The sequence below is a fragment of the Vicugna pacos genome, chromosome 8 (genome assembly GCF_048564905.1).
Source record: "Vicugna pacos chromosome 8, VicPac4, whole genome shotgun sequence".
In the NCBI taxonomy this organism is placed as follows: domain Eukaryota; kingdom Metazoa; phylum Chordata; class Mammalia; order Artiodactyla; family Camelidae; genus Vicugna; species Vicugna pacos.
Genome location: NC_132994.1, coordinates 20,005,088 through 20,026,797, shown reverse-complemented (window position 1 = coordinate 20,026,797; position 21,710 = coordinate 20,005,088). Strand labels below are relative to the sequence as shown.

General features: G+C 41.5%; 1 long non-coding RNA gene across 1 annotated transcript in view; it reads right to left on the bottom strand.

Moving 5' to 3' along the window:
* The window catches only part of LOC140697664 (uncharacterized), a 152,682-nt gene extending 134,880 nt beyond the window's left edge, over positions 1-17,802 (bottom strand). Inside the window, exon 1 of the long non-coding RNA XR_012074847.1 lies at positions 17,549-17,802. This is a non-coding gene — a long non-coding RNA (uncharacterized lncRNA). The remainder of the gene's footprint in view (positions 1-17,548) is intronic.
* Positions 17,803-21,710: the final 3,908 nt, after the last annotated feature.

Below are 21,710 nucleotides of genomic sequence, written 5' to 3'. Positions count from 1 at the left end.
CTTTTACTAAGAGCTTCTTATTACTGTAAAACCAAGATTACCATAGTATAACTAAAAAAAAAAACTAAGCAGGATATACAATTACATATAAATTGTGGTAAGCATGTACAAAATAACACATGTACAAAGTCCAAAAAGACTTCAAAGAAATAAATTATTAAATAACTCTTTCTTTGTGTCCATGTTTGCTAAATTTTTGTTCTGTGCACAAAATGCCTATAATGCCAAAAAAAGAGAGAGAACCCTAAACTCACCATAGTCGAACTTTAACTTAGGGATGTAGGATGGAGTGTCATGTAAACTCTAAGCACTTAGGGATGGAGGATGGAGTGTCATGTAAACTCTAAGCTGGGCATCAGAGCATTTTCTTCTCACTCTGGGTTCATGACTATCACTGGATGGAAGGGCCCCAGTCGCTGAACCACTGGCCTGCAGATTCTTTCCATGAAAAGTGATGTCTAAGTTTCTTTTGAACTCTGTAAGACAGTGACTTTATAATTTTACTTTCCCACAATAATTATACAAAGGGGGTTGCCCCAATATCGGAGCAGTTCACAGGTTTTGGAGAGCATAAAAATCACCAGGGGATTAAGAATAACTTAGAATAAGATGGTGGGGACATAAAATGGTGCAGCCACTATGGAAAACAGTATGGAGGTTCCTCAAAACACTAAAAATAGAACTACCATAAAATCCAGCAATTCCACTTCTGAGTATATATGTGAAGGAAACGCAATCACTATCTGCAAGAGATCTGTACACCACTGTTCACTGCAGCATTATTTACAAAAGCCAAGGCAACCCAGGACCAACCAACGTTCACATGGATGGACCCTGAAGGTATTATGTTAGGTGAATTTAAGTCAGACAGAGAAAGACAAATATTGCATGATCTCACTTATATGTGGAATTTAGGACACTGGACTCATAGATACAGAAAACAGATTGGTGGTTGAAAGAGGTGGGGAGAGAAGGATGGGCAGAATGGATGAAGATGGTCAAAAGGTAGACTTTCAGTTATAAAACAAGTAAATTCTGGGGATGTAATATACAACATGGTGACTACAGTTAACAAGGTTATGTTGTATATTTGAAAGTTGATAAGAGATTAGATCTTAAAAGTCCTCATCACAAGAAAACAATATAACTATGTGAGGTGATAGATTTTAACTAAACTTATGTGGCAATCATTTTGCAATATACGCCTATATACATTGTTATGTAACACCTTAAGTTAATACAATGTTATATGTCAATTATACCTCAATAAAACCGGAAAAAATAAAAAGAAAATAAATAAAAAAGAAAACCACCAGGTGAGCTTCTTATAAACCAATGGCTGCGCTGCAAGCTCACAGATCCTCCACCAAGTACGTTAGACCAGCACCCAGGCATCTACATTTTGGCCATGGCTTCCAGGAGATTCTGACGTAGACCACATTTGAGAGTTAATCCACATTCTATGTCCAAGTCTTGAAGACTTAAAAATCATCTAAGAAAAGAAACCATTTGGCACAAGACAATGAGTCTTCCTGGAGACTATTCAAAACTACAGGATACAACTGGAACTTGGGGCAGTTTTTGTCCTAAAATAGTTAACTGAGACTCGTCTATTCTTCCCAGTCACCTTGTTATATTAATCCTTAATCTATTGGCTCCAATGTCTTGAAGCATTATTTTGCACCATGGGTAACATTCTGTGTGACTCATCCCTGAAACATAAGGCTCCCTTCATGTGTGGGGCCTGACTTGGACCCGTGCAGGCTCTTCCATCGGTGATGGGGGCCTGCCTCACGTTCTCCAAGAGAAGTGACAGCAGCGGATCTGCCACTGGTGATACAAAAACTAACAATCCAGGATGCAGACGAGAGTAAAGTATATTATACTTAATCCTCCACATTCAGAAGATATTGACAAACTAGAGCATAAAACCAGCAGGCTTTTACTGGGAACTTCCCTCTCCCATGAATATGAAACTAGGACCCACCTGGGAGCAAAAAGGAAAAGTCCTCCTGGAGGAGTTGCTTTTTGAAGATAAGCGAATTTTTAAAGTTCAGAATAGACATGTCTTTTCTAGATGTTTATTGTAAAAGGACAGTTTTTAATCTAATAACCAAGAGGAAGCACTCTAAGGACTGTACCTTTTGAGTTTTGATGTGACGTTGGGATGGAAAAAGTGTTCATGTCTTGTTGCTTATATTGTTCAATGTAAGTCCTACTTATTTAAAAAAATTATTTTTTCACCTATTGCCAAGTGTCTTTATCAAATTACATAACCATCAGGCATAGATTAAAGTCCTCACGGCCACACATCACTGCCCACACCTGATAATGTCAAAGTTTTAAAGTATTTGCCAAATATTGGATGGGGAAAAAAAGTGTTTCATTGTTGCTTCCTTTTGTCTTTACATAATTACTAATAAAGTTGACCAGTTTTCCCAAGTCCACAGGTCATCTGTTGCCTCTTACGTGAAATGCCTTTTGATTGCTTTGCTTATATTTCTAATGGATATTTTCTGTTTTTATTTGCATGCGGAAAGTGCTTTGTATATTCTGATGTTGGTGCTTGTCTATAGGTTCTCTTCAAATGCATCATGGGTTTAAGAAAACACCAGGTATGAAAATCAGTGCACAAAGCAACGCGAGGCACAATGAAGCGTATTTCGAATGCATCTTACCGGTACCTTTAGTAATCATGTAAAGACACAGGGAAGTAACAGTGACACATTTTACAAAAAGATTATTTACATACACTGTGAAAAAGGAATACTCCCTTCAGCATTTCAATTATACCTGTTTGACTGGTAACATTTTATTTCTTGATCTTGGTGCTGGTTATATGTTTGGGTGTGTTCACGTTGTGAAAATTCGTGGAGGTGTAAACGTATAGTTTGTGCCCTCCACAATAAGCGTGTTGTATTTTAGTATAAAGTTTTCCTAAAAATTCATTAGATTTACATTCCAATGTGCACATAACTTTTCATGCATGTAAGTCTGCTATGCCTTTTGAAGATGGCATGTTAGAACACTCAGTGAGGGAGGGAAAAGGGAACAGGATAGAACGAGTTTCTGCGAGTTCAAGTGAGGCCACAGGAGGTGAGGAGGAAGACCCACATCAAGGTAAAGTGTAAGCCAACGTCAACAGGATGGAACAGATGTTTAGGGTAAAGCCAAATGTCAGAGCTGACCGTTTTTATTAGTCTCCCTTATTAAAGAAGGCTAATAAATCAAGGTACAGATTGGGGCCGTGAAGGTAAAAATAAGTCTTGCCACACAAATCCAGTTTCAAGAGAAGTGGTGTGAAATCACAGAAGACAGGATTTGAATACTGAACTGGCCACTGACTGGCCATTTGATGTAGCGCATATATAACCCCCCTGGGCTCTCGTTTATTCATCTGTCGGGGGAGAGAACAAAAACTGCTTTGTGGGGTTGCTGTGAGATTAAGAAAATAAGACCTATGAAGTACAGGTCCAGTGTCTACCTCAACTCACAGTAATTATTATTGTTCCTGTCCTAAGATGTGAAAATTTTGAGGAAAAATTGTTTCTATTTGGAATTACTTAAATTTATTTAAAGGCAAAATGGATATTTCAGTCAAAAACAACTTTATTTTTCCATGGAGCACTAAAAGCACTTTCAGGACCAATATATGATTTCTATGCGATGAAAGACTGACGTGGTGCGTTCCCCTTCCAGTTTTTGAGAATTATGTGGAACACGTAGGCTTCTAAGTAGGTACTGACTATTGATGCTTAAACTCTTAGCAGTTAATATAAACTCTGGATTTACATGGCTTTTCAATTTCCTTTACAACAGTTGCCTGAGTAGGATTTATCACCCTTGTCCTGGTGCACCCAGGAGGACAGAAGAGGTAAAAAGAACAATCAAGCTGATTAGACCGTCTTAATGTGAAAATGTTTTTGAGCAAGCACTAGCTTTAATTTTTCCACCCAATCAAAATATGACAAAGTTGTGTTTAGACAGGGCTTGGTTCTAGATCTCAAATTTACTTTTGTATACTTATCTAAATACCTGAGAATTCAGGTGGTTTTTTTCCCCTACAAATTACCTTTAGGTAATCATATGCTGTTTGGTTAGCATCAAATAGATTTATATCTACAAAAAGCTTTCTTAATATAAGCAGGAATCTGTGAACATAAAAATCCTTTAAAATAATAGTGGAGCCCAGATTAAACCCATAAATGCAAGGAGGTTCAGAGGTTGAGTGACACGCTCTCCTTCCTTTGCCCTGATGTTGTGATTGTTGAGACCTGGTGAACTGGAACAAAATTGACAAGGGGCAAGCTTGTCATTTCAAGTCTCCCAGATTAAATTGAAGTCTTGTTTTTAATTTCGTTTCCTTTTTTATTTAAAAAAAAAAAGAACTTGTTATTCACATCTTAAAATGACACAAAGTGTAAGTTAACTGTCCCAGCATTGCCTCTCTGCCTGACTGCTCACTGGATAAAATACAAATGTATGATCAAAAATAGCCTCAGTGCAGGCAGCCCAACATAAACATTCATATTGGTTGGGGCGGGGGGGGGCAGTTCCAAGGAACAGAGTAACCAGCATTTGGGAACCCCCTACCCAGTGCTATACCCAAAATCACCAAAATCTTATATCAAGTCCATTGCAGGTATCGGAAAACAATGGCAGAAGTTTAGTTTATATTTTAAGAAGAGTTTACTGGGGGAATAGACTCAGTCTTTGATTTGAGTAAACCCGTTGCTAACAGTTCTCTGGCTGCTAATCTTGATTCCATTATTGGGTCTTTGACATTCCCGGCAAGACTTTGTGACTCAATTTTACTATCTGTGACATAGGAACAACATAAGCAGCTTTATCTCCTGCAATTGTTGTATCCTTGAAAACTTGTGTGAACTGAATAGTGGAAAATAAAACTACAAGCTCTGAATATATTCAGAGAAAAAAAATCATCAGTATTTTAAGAAACCTCAGGATGAATCCTTTTGTCAAATGAAGACACCTTTTATACCCTACTTTAAAAAAATGAATTCCATTTTCACTATTATATTCTTTAAAAGTGGAACAAATTTGAAAAGGGAAAGTATGATGATTTTTATGGGCTTTATGCAATGGGTCAGACCCGGGTTCCCTACCCGTTGGCCTCTAAGGAGGTTTATAAATATGCGTCTTGTTTCCTGTTCAACCTCTGGCTGTAGCGCTGGAGTGAGAGTGGGGGTGGCCACAGGGGGCTCAGTTAACAAAGATGATTCTTTGGGCAATAAAACAACCTCTGTGTTCCGGGGAGGATTAAGGGAATGGGAAGTAGAAAGGACAGCCAGAGCGATGGGATGCAGGAGCAGAGGCAGGACGCAGGCTGGTGAAGGAGAACTGGTAGACAGTGGGGCACGTCTGAGAAACTTAGAGATGGACATGATTACAAGGTGGTGAGGGAAGGGGACAGTGACAGAAAGTGGGAGAGAGAGGCAAGGACCCAGTTACATGAGGCCTTGTGGACCAAGATATGATACGTGAATTTTATTCTAAACTCAATGGGAAGCCATTTAGGGCCGAAGGCCCTAGGGGTGACCTGCCACAATTCACATTTTAAGAAAACCATCTTACGGCCCTGTGAGTACAGATTGGAGGCAGGCAAGAGCGGGAGCAAAGAGACCATTTAGAAGCTCTTGTACTTGCAGCGGTCCAGGCAGCAGAGTCTCCACTAAGGGAAGGGAGTATAAATGGCTAGAAGAGGGCAGATGCAGAATAAAATCCGAAGACAGAACTGTCAGGTGTAGCTGAAAGACTGAATATGGGGACGTGAGGGGACGGAGGAATCGAGGGTGATGCCAAGGTTTCTGGAATGAGGGACTGAGTGCCATTTGCTGTCTCCTTATTTCTCTCCAGTCCTTCAGACACAATCTCATGATTCCTATTATCTCAGCTACAACTATATTCCAGATTCTCTCTCTCCAGCCCTAACTCCTCTCCTGAACTCCAGTCCGTATTTCCAACTGCCTGCTGTACATCGAATGCCAATCTTTCTCCTCTTCTTTCTCAATTCCAAAACTTGAGAACTTAGGTTGTTTTAAAAATTTACTTCCTTCTCTTGTGGCTTCCCAACATCAAATCAGCTTCCAAGAACCGGGAGAATCTGCCTCCAAAATAGCCATCAATTCTACCCCTTCTCTTTCCTCCCCGCTCCCACCCCTTCTTCATTCAGGCCTCCTCCCCTCCTGCCCAGACTCCAGTGAGAGTCTCGCCCCTGCTGCGTCATCACCCGCCTCTGTGCTCTCAGTCCATCCTGCACTCTGTTCCTGGATTGATCTCCCTAAGGTGAGACATCCAGTCATTTCATGTCCATGCTCAAAAATCATAAATGGTTTCTGACTGATGGAGGAAATGGTTTGGTGCGAACACCTTTGCCTGGCATTAAACATCCGCTGCCACATAAATGCCAGCACATTTTAGGGGTGTTGCCCACAGAGGTACATGACCCTGCGAACACTGGGAGAGAACAGGCTGAAGCGGGCGGGTATGTGGGTTGGATGTGAGCAGACTGAACATGAGACTGTGCCTGGATGATCGAGTTAAGAGTTGCTCCTCTTCAAGAAGGCCTCTCACAAAAACTTGGTTCATGTCAGAGTTAGACCCATCCCAGCTCAAAATAAGTGCCTCAAGGACACTGCAGTGGACACTGGCTGCTTCTGTCTGCCTGGTATCCCTTTTCCTTTCAAGGCGGGACTGTACCAATCGTGGTTTTTATCTCCCTTTCCTAAATGATGGGTCCATGCCATGGGTATATGACCCAGCAGGGCCGGTCAAAGGCTTGCTGCATGGACCCCAGAAGAGAAAGTGTTGACCCTCCCCAGAGATGTAGAGCAAGAAGGACCGCGTGAGCTTGGAGCTGCTGGGGACCACAGTTCCCTTGGTTTCACATAGCCAGCACCTGAGCATGAGACCAACAAAGAGGAAAGATGGAGCTGAGGGAGAGTCAGAGACCATATCACGGAGTCCTGGACTTCCCAGTCACACAAGCCAATGGCTAGTGTAAGAATGGTGGCAGAGGAGGGGAACATTAAACGTTCCAACCCAATGCCCTTGTCATAGGAGTCAGTGTTTCATTTCACATAAACTTTGACCAGTGCTATCCACCCCTGCCCTGTGCCTCTACTGAAGCCAGGGAAGGCCCACTGTGGTCTCCTTACACATCCCACCTCGCAGGGGACATCTGTGTAGGCAGCATGCCTGGCTCCCCTCTGCTGAGCCCGAGCATTCCTGCTGTTCTGAAGCTTTGGGATGTGCATGTGGCTAGTTTGCTGGCTCTACTCTCTCAGTCATCAAAGTGCCACCACCCAGTGCTCCTCGGTGGGGTGTCCCAACCCGAAGTAGAACTAATCGTCTGTACAACCTGTTGAGCCTTGTCCAGGGTAAAATGTGGAACTATTACACCAGAGTTGGATACAAAATGGAACCTCATTTATTTGAGATCCAAAGCAGGGGCACTGTGTGACGTGTATACCCACAGAGACCTCACTCCATGAAACTCTGAATTAGTAAGGTTTGGATTAGGTGATATTTTCACGACGGAAAAACACTGTGTGTCTATTCCAGTTGAAGTTAGAATGACTCATGAAGTTTGAGTTACTCATGATTTTAAATGAAGTAACCATAGATTGGAGCAAGTTCATTGCATTCAATTATACATTTGGGCCAGATTTTCTCTGCACCTTCCTCTTTAGGTGAACAGAGGATGCCATTACATCAGGACTGACTCCTTCACAAGCCGTGACAGTTACTGTGGTGGAATACCAAACGTTAGCGTGACACTAGTGGCTTCGTGGCATTCGTTCACCTCCCCAAAGTGCCCAGTTTTCTCCTCGGAAGTAATTTCATCAGTGATACACTACAACTGAGGAATTTCTGTTAAGCAATTAGCACATCTCAAATCCAGGCATATTATGCAAGGCTTCGCACTGTTAGTAGACATACAGCAAGGGCTCCCCGTTAAAAAGCATCTGTGAAAAACTTCTGCTATTAATATGGAAGCAGTAGGCAACATTCAAATGGAGGAGACTCAACCATTTAAATAAGTGTGTTTTTAATCATAAAATGTCACTGTTCTACAGACTTGTTTTTTCTATTAACATGCTGGAGATAATGTTAATGAGATTTAGTTAGTGTTTTAAGAGCAGTTAAAGTCTTATTATGAAAAGCAGCATAAAAGGACACAGCAGTATTCTTCTGAAGCTGTGAATCATTATTTACCAGTGTGAAATCTGATGGCACTTAAACCTATATGCGAATCACCTAAGCAACAAAAACATCAATTTAGATGACAACACAAGGTGTCCCCCAAACACTCCTCCTCCTCATTACTTTTCATACCCCTGATAAGAAAAACAAGCAAAAAAAGTCCCCCCAAAAGCAAGGCTGGAAGTTTGAATGGGGGCCACAAGTCAATATTTCAGAAGATAGCTCATTTTTATGTATGACTGTATCTGAGATGTTGATTACTGTGTTTATCCACCAACAGCACCCCCAAAGAGGGAATGACCACACACAGGGGCTGCTAAAGCGGAAGGCGTGGGTGACCATGGCTGTTCCTTGAGACACCCCTCCCCTCTCCCCGGCCCCCTCTCCAACTTGGCAATGGCTGCCTGGCTCAGAGGTGGATGCTTAACTCACTCAAGGCAGCCAGTCTGGCCAGCTGATGTCTGGCCATCAACCAGACAGATCAGACTTCTCTCACAATGCTGAAATAAGAAAGACCTAGTAAACAGGATAATAAGCAACCGGAGTTTAAGCTGAAAAGATGTGGGTAAGGGTGTCGTAAAGAAGAGCTAGAGCTTTAGAGGGGGCAACATTTGCTCCTGAAGTGATTAGGGGACAGAAATCACGTGCACAAGGGGGGGTCTCAGCTGGACCCCGTGCTGAGACTCAGAGAGGCTTGGACGTGAGGTGAAGATCTCACCTCTGCCACGGAGCTTCTGCATCCAGCTACACTGCCCAGATTTCCTCAGGTTGCACACACCCAGGTCCGACATGCCAGAGAAGGAGAGAGGACAGTAATAGAGTCTACGTCTCAGGAAGCAACCTCAGAATCCCTGAGAGGAAAAAGCAAAACAAAACCTCCAAAGCAATGAAGAAAGCCCCTGGGCTGGACCAAACCACATGGGCTTGGGTGCTGGGAGAGAAAGGAGGTTTTGCAGACAGTCTAAGGCTCTACCTGAAAATTGCAGGCTGTCCTTCCCAATCTCTCTTCCCGCCCCCAGCCTCTCCCCCTCCAGGGGGCTAGGTATAACACAACTGAGAGAACTGTATCATTTGCCATGGTTAACACTCATCCCCAAAACACCTGGACCAGGGGAGACTAGAGGGAGAGGGCATTTCCCGAGGACAGAGCAGCACACGAGTGAGTGAGCAGAAGCCCTGGGGTGTATCAGAGGGCAGGGCTGGTCGGCGCCACTATCGGGGCAGCTTGGGCTCTGCCAGCGGGAAACCTGGGTGAGGGCCAGAGTGACAGCCAGCACAGAGGAGGGCAGGGCCTGGAAGCTGTGATGACTAACTTCATGTGTCGACTTGATGGGGCTAAAGGATGCCCAGGTAGCTGGCAAAATATTGCTTCTGGGTACGTCTGTAAAAAATTAGTATTTGAATAAATAAACTGGATAAAGATGTTCTCCCCAATGTGAGAGGACACCATCCAATCCATTGAGGGCCAGAATAGAAAAAAAAGGTGGAGGAGGGGCGAACTTGCTCTCTCTCCTTGAGCTGGGTGTTTATCTTCTCCAGCCCTCAGATGTCAGAGCTCCTGGTTCTCGGATCTTTAGACTCCAACTGAATGATACCACTGGCTTTCCCAGATTTCCAGCTTCCAGATGGCAGACTGTGGGACTTCTCAGCTTCTACAACCACGTGAACCAATTCCTATAATAAATCTCTTCTATCTTTCTACCTATCTATCCATCTATTGATCTATTGATCTGCCTAGCTATCTATCCTGTTTGTTCTGTTTCTCTGGAGAATCCTGACTAATAAAGAAGCTAAGTGAGCCACCTCCCTACACATACCCTGAGAAGGGGCAGAGTTGAGGTTCTGTCATTTGGCAAGTGGTGACTGATAATATAATGGATCTAGGGACAAATTACTCAAGCAGACTTACCCAGGTACTCCAGCTGGTGGGGCTGAGGGGACCTCAGGATTTCTGGGTTAGCAGAGAAAGCTGGTCGGTAGTGAGGACAATGAAGCAGACACTCAGAGAAAAGCAGAGGCCACACAGCACTTAAGAGACAGACCCTAAAACTACTGACAGTTTTGAAATTCTAGTTTCAAACTGAGTTCATACATTTCTTACAATAACTTCCCCCTCCCCTTTCTTGTGGTGCCTTGAATAGGGCTCTACTTCTTGCAACTGAAAAAAAAAATTCTAATTAAACAACAAAATGAAAAGATCCCATGTAGAAACAGCATCATCCTTTCTTTGACCTCCAGTAAATCACCAGGGTCTTGGTAAGTGTTTGCGCCTATGACTGGTGTGCTTGTCTTTTTCTCATCCTGCGCCCCCTTCCTTCCCACCTGCGGGTCTGTGCTGATAACTGACTCACACTCTTCCCCAGCTGGCCTGTGCCAGGCTGCTCACCTCTGGTCTGAATCAAGCCTCAGAAGGGTCCTGGGGCTGAGAAAAGTATATCTAATCAAGCATCTAGATGCCTCAGGTGCTTTGCTGGTTGCTGTCACACCTGTCTTCTCCTTGATCTTTCAGGACTACCCGTGTGGAGTTATAATCATAGTTTTATCGATGAGGAAACTGAGTTCATCAATGTTATGTATAGAGGAAGTCTGGGATGTACATGGGAAGCTGTAGAGCAGAGATTAGAACACAGGTCTATATGAAGCCACAGCGCTTGCCGGTGTACCAGGCCATGCCAATTTCGTGAGTGAGGGGATCTGGGTTGACCACTGAGTACCTATCTCTACTTGCTGTGGATTATAAGTTGCACTACCAAGGGAAGTGGTAAGTGGGCGTGGAGAGAAGAAGAGAAAAAGAGGCAAAAAACGCAGCAGAAATGCACAGGAAGTAGAGGAAAAGAAGGAGAAGCAAAGACATAAAAGAAGACAAGCAATAAGGTGGCAGCCAGTGAGTGAGGTCCCATGGAGATGACAGACGAAGCGGAGGAGATGAAAGCCCCTGGAACCCTCCTGCACTGCTGGCAGGAATGTAATTTGGTGCAGCCACTATGGAAAACAGTGTGGTGATTCCTTAAAAAACTAAAAATAGACTTACTATATGATCCAGCAATCCCACTCCTGTGCATATATCTGGAGAAAACTCTAAATGAAAATGGTATGTGCACCCCAATGTACGTAGCAGCACTACTTACAATAGCCATGACATGGAAACAGCCTAAATGTCCATCGACAGATGATTGGATAAAGAAGTTGTAGTACATATAATAATGGAATACTACTCAGCCATAAAAAATGAAATAATGTCAACTGCAGCAACATGGATGGACCTAGAGATTATCATACTAAGTGAAATAAGCCAGAAGGAGAAAGACAAATATCACATGATATCACTTATATGTGGAATCTAAAAAAAAATGAGACAAATGAACTTATTTACAAAACAAATAGACTCACAGATACAGAAAACAAACTTGTGGTTATCAAAGGGGAAAGGGGTGGGGAGGGATAAACTAGGAGTTTGGGGTTAGCAGATACTATTATATATAAATCAGATATACAGCAAGGTCCTACAGTATAGCAGAGAACTATACTCAATACCTTGTAATAATCTATAATGAAAAAGAATATATATATATGTATGACTGAATCACTATGCTGTACACCAGAAACTAACACAACATTGTAAATCAACTATACTTCAATTAAAAAAATAAAGAAGAGTGGGATGAAAGCCCTTCACAGAGAACCAGAATCTCACCTTGCTCCTCCTTATCTTAAAGTGGCCCTCGCATCCCAGCAATGTGGGTCTGATTCCTGTGTTCACCCTCACCAAAATAAAAGACACAATCGAAAGCAGAATAAACTAAATCTGAGAGCCAGGGAGTCTAGAAAGCAACCTTTGGCATTTTGTCAGCAATAAAGTATGAGTTTCCGCTTTTAATTTTGGGAAATTTCATATTGCACAATTTACTATTTCTCCCAGAGCTGCCAGTGCTATTTGCCATCCATTTGGTATTTGGACCAAAACCAAGCATTTACTGGCAGAGGCTGCTTTCACTGGTTTGGGTAGCGTTGCGTATCAGTTAGGAGAACAAGTCTTGGAGCCAGACTTTATGAGTTCAAATCCTTCCTCGGATACTTGACGGGGGTGCAAATTTAGGAAAGCACTCCACTCCTCTGTGCCCACTTTCCCACTTCCCAAGGTGGTTGTGAAGATAAAACAGAGTGACCAACCCTCCCGGTTTGCCTGGGACTGATGGGCTTCCCAGGATGCTGGACTTTCAATGTGAAAACTGGGAAAAGACCTGGGCAAACTAGGACATGTTGGTCACCCAAGGATAAAATAAGCTATTATTGCAGGTAAAGCAGTAAGAAGAGTGAATGCTCAACAAATGTTAGCCATTGATATTAGTCAATCTGCAAAGGTGACTAGGGCAATGGTCATCACTTCCCTTGAACTTGGAGGTCTGGGACTAGTGTCCTGGTCTTTCCTGAAGGTCAAGACCACTCCCATTTCTCTGGAGCCCGGGAATCACTGAAAACAGGGCAAAGATGAGGGCTGTGTGCCTGTGCTGACAGCAAAGTCTGCACACGGAGGGAGGGTGAGCCAGACTCCAGCCTCCTCTTCTGGCCTAGAATAAAACTGGAGGTGCCCCTCATGCTCCCCTAGTGCGCTCCCCACTGTGGCGGGTCCAGCTGAGTCATTCTGGCTGGCTGGCTGGTCTGCACTGGAGATCTACATGCAGAGCCTGATCTACTGAGTGACGACTTCTGGGCTTTGGAGTTAGAGTTCTCCTCAGGACACCCTGAGTCTCCCCAGGAGCTCCAAGTGAATTTCTGAAAAATGAAAAGGCAATCTCTGCATACTCTAATCTGGTGTCCTGGGTGGGGGGGGGGGTTCCATTTCTTGCCAACTCTTCAAACATTTTATCCCTGAGGGGCTTGTGAGTTTCCTTGCTGCCTGGTCTCAGATACACGAGAGAACGGCATACATGGGAGATGCTATAGTTCAGGGCTTGAGTAATTAGGGATTCTAGACTGCCTAGGTGTGTGATCATGGGCAGCTTTTCCTCTTTAATCCTTGGCTCCCACATTTGCAAAGTTGAGACAGTAATTGCTAAGATTCACTAAAGACTTAATATTTGCTAAGCAACTGACATACAGCATCTTAATTAATCCTCGGGACAAACCAAAGGGGTGTGCATTTTAGGAATCCCATATTATAGAAATCTGAGGCACAGAGATATGACATGCCTTGTCCAAGGTACACCTTGCTTGCAAGTGGCAGAACTAGATTCAAATTCGAGAAGTCTGGCACCAGAAGTCAAACTTTCAACAAGGTATACTCTAACTCTATGCCCACCTCACTAGGTTGTTGTGAGGATCATAGTAACACAGACAGAGATGCTTAGCATATAAGCAAATAAGTGATGGTGTTATTTTTCTAAGGGTGGAGGGCTGAAAAGATAATCAAGGTAAATGGTTGAGCAACAGTATAATCTTTGTTCATATACAAGAAGAGACAGGGAGTCTACTAAACCAGCCTGATGTTATTAAAAAAATTTAACAAGTGTTTGTTGAACATGTATCAGGGATGATTGCTATACAAAGAACTTGGGGTATAACTGTGAGCAAAACCAGACACTTTCCATACTCCTGAAGCTTACAGCCCAGAGAAAGAGATAAAAATTGAAAAAAAAATCATTCCACGTAGAAAAGAAGAAAGTGAACAACCCAAAAAGGAAATTAAGAAAACAATTCAATTTACAATAGCATCAAAATAATAAAATACCTAGAAATAACTTAATCAACAAGGCAAACACTTATATACATGAAAACTATAAGATGTTGCTGAAAGAAATTTAAAAAGACACAAATAACTAGAAAAGCATCCTGTGTTCATGGATTGGAAGACTTAATATTATTAAGATGTCAATACTACCCACAGTGATCTACAGGTTTAATGCAGTCCCTATCAAAATCCCAATGGCATTTTTTTTCAGAAATAGAAAAATCCACCCTAAAATTCATATGGAATCTCAAGGGATCCTGAAGAGCCAAAACAATCTTGAAAAAGAACAAAGTTGGAGGTCTCACATTTCCTGATTTCAAAACTTATTACAAAGCTACAGAAATCAAAACAATGTTGTACTATCATAAAGTCAGACATAGAACAGATGGCCAAAAAGCACATGAAAGGATGCTCAACATCACTAATTATCAGAGAAATGCAAATCAAAACTACAATGAAGTATCATCTCACACCAGTCAGGATGGCCATTATTTAAAAGTCCACAAACAACCAATGCTGGAGATGGTGTGGAGAAAAGGGAATCCTCCTACACTGTTGGTGGAAATGTAATTTGGTGCAGCCACTATGGAAAACAGTATGGATATTTCTTTAAGAATTAAAAATAAAGTTACCCCATGATCCAGCAATCCCACTCCTTAGCATATATCTGGAGAAAAACTCTTAACTCGAAAAGATACATGCACCTCAATGTTCACAGCAGCACTATTTGCAATAGCCAAGACATGGAAACAATCTAAATGTCCACTGACAGATGACTGGACAAAGAAATTGTGGTATACACACACACACACACACACACACACACACACACACACACACACACACACACAATGGAGTACTACTCAGCCATAAAAAAGAATGAAGTAGTGCCAACTGCAGCAACATAGATGGACCTAGAGATTTCATACTAAATAAAGTAAGTAAGAAAGAGAAAGACAAATATCATACATTACTTACATGTGGACTGTAAAGAAATGAGACAAATGAACTTATTTACAAAACAGAAACAGACTTACAGACATAGAAAACAAACTTACGGTTACCAAAGGGGGAAAGAGAGTGGAGGGATACATTAGGAGTTTGGGATTTGTAGATACAAGCTACTATATATAAAATAGAGAAACAACAAGGTCCTACTATATTTCACAGGGAATTATATTCAATTATCTTGTAATAACCTATAATGAAAAAAATATATATATAAATGTATAACTGAACCACTATGCTGTATACCAAAAACTAACACAACGTTGTACATCAACAACATACTTCAATAAAAAAAAAAGACAGACATAGAGACCAATGGAATAAAATAGAGAGCCCAAAAATAAACCCTTGTATACATAGCCAAATGATTTTTGACCAGGGTACCAACATCATTCAAATGGGGAAAGGACAGTCCTTCTAACAAATAGTGTTGGGAAAACTGGACATCCATATGCAAAAGAATGAGGTTGAATCCTTACCTTACACTATATACAAAAATTAATTCAAAATGTATCAAAGACCTAAACATAAGAGCTAAAACTATTAAACTCTTAGAATAAAACATAGGAGGAAGCTCCTTGACATTGGATTTGGAAATAATTTCTTGGATAGGACACCAGAAACACAGGCAACAAAAAAATTAAAATAAATAAATTAGACTACATGAAAATTAAAAACTTCTGTATATCAAGGGGTATAATCAACAGAATGAAAATGCAACCTACAGAATAGGAGAAAATATTTGCAATTCATATGATAAGGGTGAATATCCAGAATATATAAAGAACTCCAACAACTCAACAAGAAAACAAATAACCTGATCAAAAAATGGGCAAAGAACTTGAATAGACATTTTTCTAAAGAAGGTACGCACACCGTCAACAAGCACATGAAAAAGAGCTCAATGTCACTAACCATAAGGGAAATGCAAATCAAAACCACAGTGAGATACCACCTCACACTCAGCAGGATGGCTCCTATCAAAACACAAAAATGAAAATAACAAGTGTTGGCAAGGATGTGGAAAAACTGATACCTAGAGGAGTCAGATTCACAGAGAAAAAATAAGAAGAGTGGTTGTCTGGGGCTGAGAGGAGGGAAGAAAAGGGAGTGTGGGTACACAGTTTCCATTTTCCAAGAGGAAAAATGTTCTGGAGATGGATGGTGGTGATGACTGCATAACAATGGGAATGTACTTAACACTACTTAAAAATAGTTAAGATGGTAAATGTTATGTTATGTATATTTTACCACAATTTTAAAAATGCATTTAAAAATGAGAGTGGAACATAAATGTAATGAATGCAGCAAAGAATTTGGGTCCAAGATACACATACAGCAGATCTGACCTCGTGTTGGGGGTTGGGGGTGGAGGGGTGAGAGAACTTCGCTAGGTGCAGAGCAGATGAGCAGGAGTTTGCTGGGGAAGAAAAGAGGCAAAGAGAACAGCAAACTCAAAGTTCTTGTGAAGTGAGGAAACTTCATTCACTTGGATGCTTTATTAATTATTCACAAAGTGCAAACACATGTTTTCACCTGGTTATTTCTTTTTTTTCTTTTTTACCGAGACATCACTTACAAAGATTGCACAAGTCTTAAATGCACAGCTCGGTAAATTTAGTACCAACACTTTGAATCCAAGAATAGTCAAAAGAACAATTGTCACGGTTCCATTCCCCTTTGTTATCCTTCCCCTGGAGGCAGTGATGGGGCAGGGGCCAAGGAGACATCAACAGGGAGCTAGTCCAGATGGAAGGACACTAGAGAGATATGGAACTAAGTGTAACCTGCAATTCTGAATCCCACCTGGGACCAGAAAGGAAAAAGATGTTGTTGGGGCAGTTGGTGCAATGTGAATAGGGTCTCTGGATTGGAGGGCAGTGTTACAGCAACACTAACTTCCTGATTAGCATGCCTGCTGCATTATGCTCATGTAGGACCGTGTCAGTGCCTTTTGAAAATATGCTCTCATGCATTTAGGGGTTGATGGACATCATGTTGAAACTTGCTTTCAAATATTCAGGAAAAAATAATAATGGGTGTGTATGTAAATATGGATATAGATTGACAGACGGGGTGGTGGGTGGCTGAAAGGGAGAGAGGGCACACAAATGTGTCAAAATATAAACAATTGGGATAGCTGGGTGAGGGTGATAAGGGAGTTCTGTGTATTAGCCTTGCACCTTTTCCAGAAGTTTGGAATTATTTCAATATAAGTTATTTTTCAAAGATATTCTTCGTGATTGAAATGAACCCACAGGTGAGGCAGCAGGTAACAGAAGCGAGGTCAGAAATGAAGAGAAAAATGTTGAAGGAAAGTTTGAGAGAAAAAAATTTTCAGCGTTTCATTCTGCTCTCTCCAAAGTGAAGGAGGCTATCCTGGAAATCACCCACTCCTGGTTATAACACCCTAATAAACAAGCATTCGGATTCAGCACCTGCTTCGGTTCACACGAAATGGTCATCAGATCTGGGAATGTGGGTCGCTTCTCTGGATCAGCCCAGCACGGTCCTGAGACACAACCTACACCGACCTTAACACTGCCCTTTCCAGCCTCAGAAAATGAAGGATGGAGGACAACCTACCAGCAGGATCTTGCCGGCGATGACGACAGACCCGGGCAAAGCTGTAAATCCAGAGTGTGCTGGAGTGAAACTGGAACACACACAGGGCGCCTTGGTGTTTCCATCCATCTGCAGAATCACCCGACGCCCCATTCAAGTCTGGGCACGAGTCACAGGGTTGCCACACACACCCACCACCTGAAGTGCAGCGCCTCCGTGTGCGGTGCCGTGGGAGCGCTCTGCCCCAAGCACCTCAGGAAAATGGAGACGACGCCGCCCGAAGCTCAGCCATCCACGCAGGCGCCGTGCGTGACGCACCCACGTGGGCGCAGGACAGCAGCGCTGACCCGCGCGTGGCTGTTGGCAGCGTTCAGGTTGGATGCCCTTGTGTAATTATATCACGTAAACAGGTTTGTTTTTTAAACAGGTTAGAAACTGTGAGTATAGTCTTTCTTATATAGTCTTTGGGGAAGCTGCTATAGGATTAGTGAACTCGGCCCCTAGAAAAATCATTAGCTGGATTGAGGGGAAAAAACTGTCAGGTTCAAGTACATTTTTATTGTAATAAAATCATCAAGGCTTTCTTTTCAAAGTCCTTCGAAAATTGTCAGGTTACTTCTCTCTGCAGCCAAACTTTTTCAAGTTTCTTAAGCAGAGATGTAATGATAGCTGAAAATAATCAGTTTACTGTCCAAAAACATCTTTTTGAGGTGGGCAGAATGAAGAGACAGACATTTACATTTTACTTACTCATTTATTTCAGGCATCACAACAAGCTCTGAGGGGTTAAAAGAGAACATTGTTAGAGCTACTTTTTTTAAAAAAAAAGGGAAAAGGAACCCAATATTATTATTATTACTATTATTGCCATTACCATTACTATTATTTTGCTTACTTGAGCTTTGAACTCATCACCTCCTTCCCTGTTTTCCAGGTTGGAAAAAAAATTCCAACTCTCAATCCCAATTTTCTTTTTTTCTTTTCTTTTCTTTTCTTTTTTTTTTAATTTTATAGCAGCTTTATTTGTGATGACTGCAAACTGGAAACATCCCATGTGCCCATAAACAGGTGAATGAACACATTTTTAAAATATTCATACAATAGAATATTACTTAGAGGCAACTATTGAAACAAAACACAGCACAAATAAATGTAAAATATTCTGCTAAGTAAAAGAAGCCAGATACAAAAAAACTACATATTATACAATCCCATTTATATGAACCTCTAGAGAAAACAAATATGACCAAAAGAAATAAGGTAGGCGTAGGGGGATTGAATTAGAAGGGACACAGGTAACTCTTTGAAGTGATGGGTATGTTTTATATTTTTATTGTTCAACCCCAATTTTCTTACCTCTAATCCCTAATTCTCACCCTGAAGCTTCAAAATCTTACTTTCTTTGATGATAATCCAATTAGTTTTCAAGTTCCACTTTTCAGAGTAGAGATCTGACAAACATCCTCTGTCCACCCAATTATGTTTAATGCTTGAAATGAGCACAAAATGTCTGCCTTTCTCCTGTCCACCCATGGCTACTCCCGCCTGCCCAGAGTTCTGGATTCTCACCCTGCCATATCTGGCTCTCCTGCTTCTGTCTGCTCCATCCTTTCATCTCCAGCCTGTTCCTCCACTCAGGTTCCTACCTCCCTGCCTCTCTTTGTGCCCCAGTGACCCACTTCCCCCGTTAATTCTCCCCTCGCTGCCTTGGCTTGCACTCCCACCGTCTTACCTGGATTTCTGCTATTGTCTCCAGCTCGTCCGGCCCCTTCATGCTGCCAACGCTGTTATTTCTAGAACCACATCTGATTATGTCTCTTTGACAGCTGGAAACTAGTCATTGAAAGCCAGCCAGCCAGGCTTTCCAGTATCTCTGGGGAACTTTGAAGACACAAGGTAAATTCAGAGCATTATCCTGCAGTGCGTTAATTTTAATCAAAGATTTTGAGTGTGGGAGAGGAATGTTTAGTCCTGATGGTCACAAATTATTTACAAAATCAACTCATGCTTATCAGAGAGGACAAGACAAGTTCAGTTGAATTTTTAACTTATAACGGGAGATTTCAAAGACATTTTGTGCTTAGAGAAGGCCTTTTGGGTCCAGGTTCTGGGATCCCTGGTTGGTTAGCATTCTATCTCTTCTGCTATTATGAGCATTTCCCTGGAAAAGTTGAAGAGGCATTATGCCCTATGGATAAAATTAAATCTTGATGCTTTTGGTTCATGTCTGCCTTTCCAGTCCCATATACTGCTACTGGCAGTTACTTCTAATATTCTACAGTTTCTGAATTTTCACTCCTCCAATTTTCCTGCCATCTCTCTGACAAAATCTCCTTATCCTTCAGAATCAAGGAATGTCTGAAAGATGCAAAGGCAAGCAGGTAAGTGATCGCTTTCTAACAAAGTCTTGGCCAATGAGAGAGGAAAGGAAGGGAAAATCTGTATCTTGAAAACCTGAATCACCACAATGACCCTTCCTCTCTGCAGTACCTCGGTGCTCCTTCGTGGCCAGTCACGGCAGGCAGCTCCCCCATACCTTTCACTTCTGACCTACCCTTCTAAATGTCATAACATTTTACTCCTTCCCAGCTCTCCCACACAGGGATGCTTTGGTCAGACCAAAGTCCAGCCTCTGGGGATCCTTTTGGATTGAATGTCCAGCTACCTTTCCTTTTCTCTGAATCCTTCCCAGCCTTGACATCCAACTCAAATTCCACCTTCTGGGTGAAAACTTTCCTGGCTGTTTCAGCCCTCATAAATTTTTTTTTCCCTCTTAACACCTACAACACTTAAGTTCTTATTAGAATTTAATTACACACATCTTGAATTTTATAACTTTTATTGGCTTTCTTTATTACAGAGGTAATACATTTATATTGGAGAAAAAAAATTAAAAACCAGTTAAGCCAAAAGAAAAACCACTCATAAGCTCTTCATCTTGAGGGAACCACTTTAACACTGTCTGTATATCCTTCCAGACTTTTTTCTGTTTGCTTAGATAATTTTTCCACTTCTGGGATCATACTGTTTTGTAATTTTAAAGGAACTGTACTAATAAAGCATTAAAAATGACACTATATGTACTTATTCAACATAATTTTTGATGAATCCATGATATTCAGTTTCATATATGAGCCACCACTTATTCAGCCAATCCTTTGCTGTGAGGCATTAGATTTTTCCATTTTCTTTTTGCTATTGTAAAAAAAAATTTCTATACATTCTTAATTTTTAATAGTATAAATTCCAATAAATACAATTTCTATGTAATAATTTTAAATGTTAATTATGAGTAATACATTAATTAATAAAAGTAAATATAAAATCATTGCAGTTGTCAATTGTTTTTTATGTTAGTTTTGACTACCCACCTAGATTGTGTAAAGATCCTTAAGGATAACATCCAATGGTTTCCTAGTCCCCTCTGTCAAAGTCACCAATGCTCTTCAGGTCACCACATTTAAAAATCAATGATGCTTTCCCATCAATAAGACCCATCAGCAGCACTGACACAACTGATTACTCATTGCTTCTCAAAACATTCTCTTGGCTTCTAGGATGCTACACTCCCCTCTCCCCTTCTCTCTGAGGCTGTTTCTCAGCCACCTTAGCCAGGGCTTCTTCATTTTCTTCATGTTCTGACCTCTAACTGTTAGAATATGCCAGGTCTCATCCTCAGACCTCTTCTCTTCTTTTCTCCCGCCAAGTTCCTAGATTCTCTATGTGTGTGACACACAGATTTGTCTCTAGTCTGAAACTCTCTCCTGAAGTTTAAAGTTTCATGTTTAATTGTCTTATCAACTTTTCCACTTAGATGTTGACAGGCATCTGTCAACTTTATCCAAATGCAAACACTTGAATTTTCCCCCCATTCCTGCTCCTCCTGTAGCCTCTCCCATTTCACAAAATGAAATCTCAGTTAATCAGCTATTTAGGCCATTTAGATTCCACGTATAGCTATCATCGCTGTCCAAATTACCATCACCTCCCTCTTAGCCTATCTCAATAGCCTTCTAATCAGTCTCTGTGCTCCCACTCTTGCCCTCTCCTCCACTTAGCAAACAGAATGATCTTTTGGGAATCAAGTCCAGGTCATGTCCTTTCTCTGCAGAAAGCCCTGTAAACTTCACCTAAACTAAAAGCCTACAAGCTATCTCGCTGGCATCATCTCCTGCTACTTTCC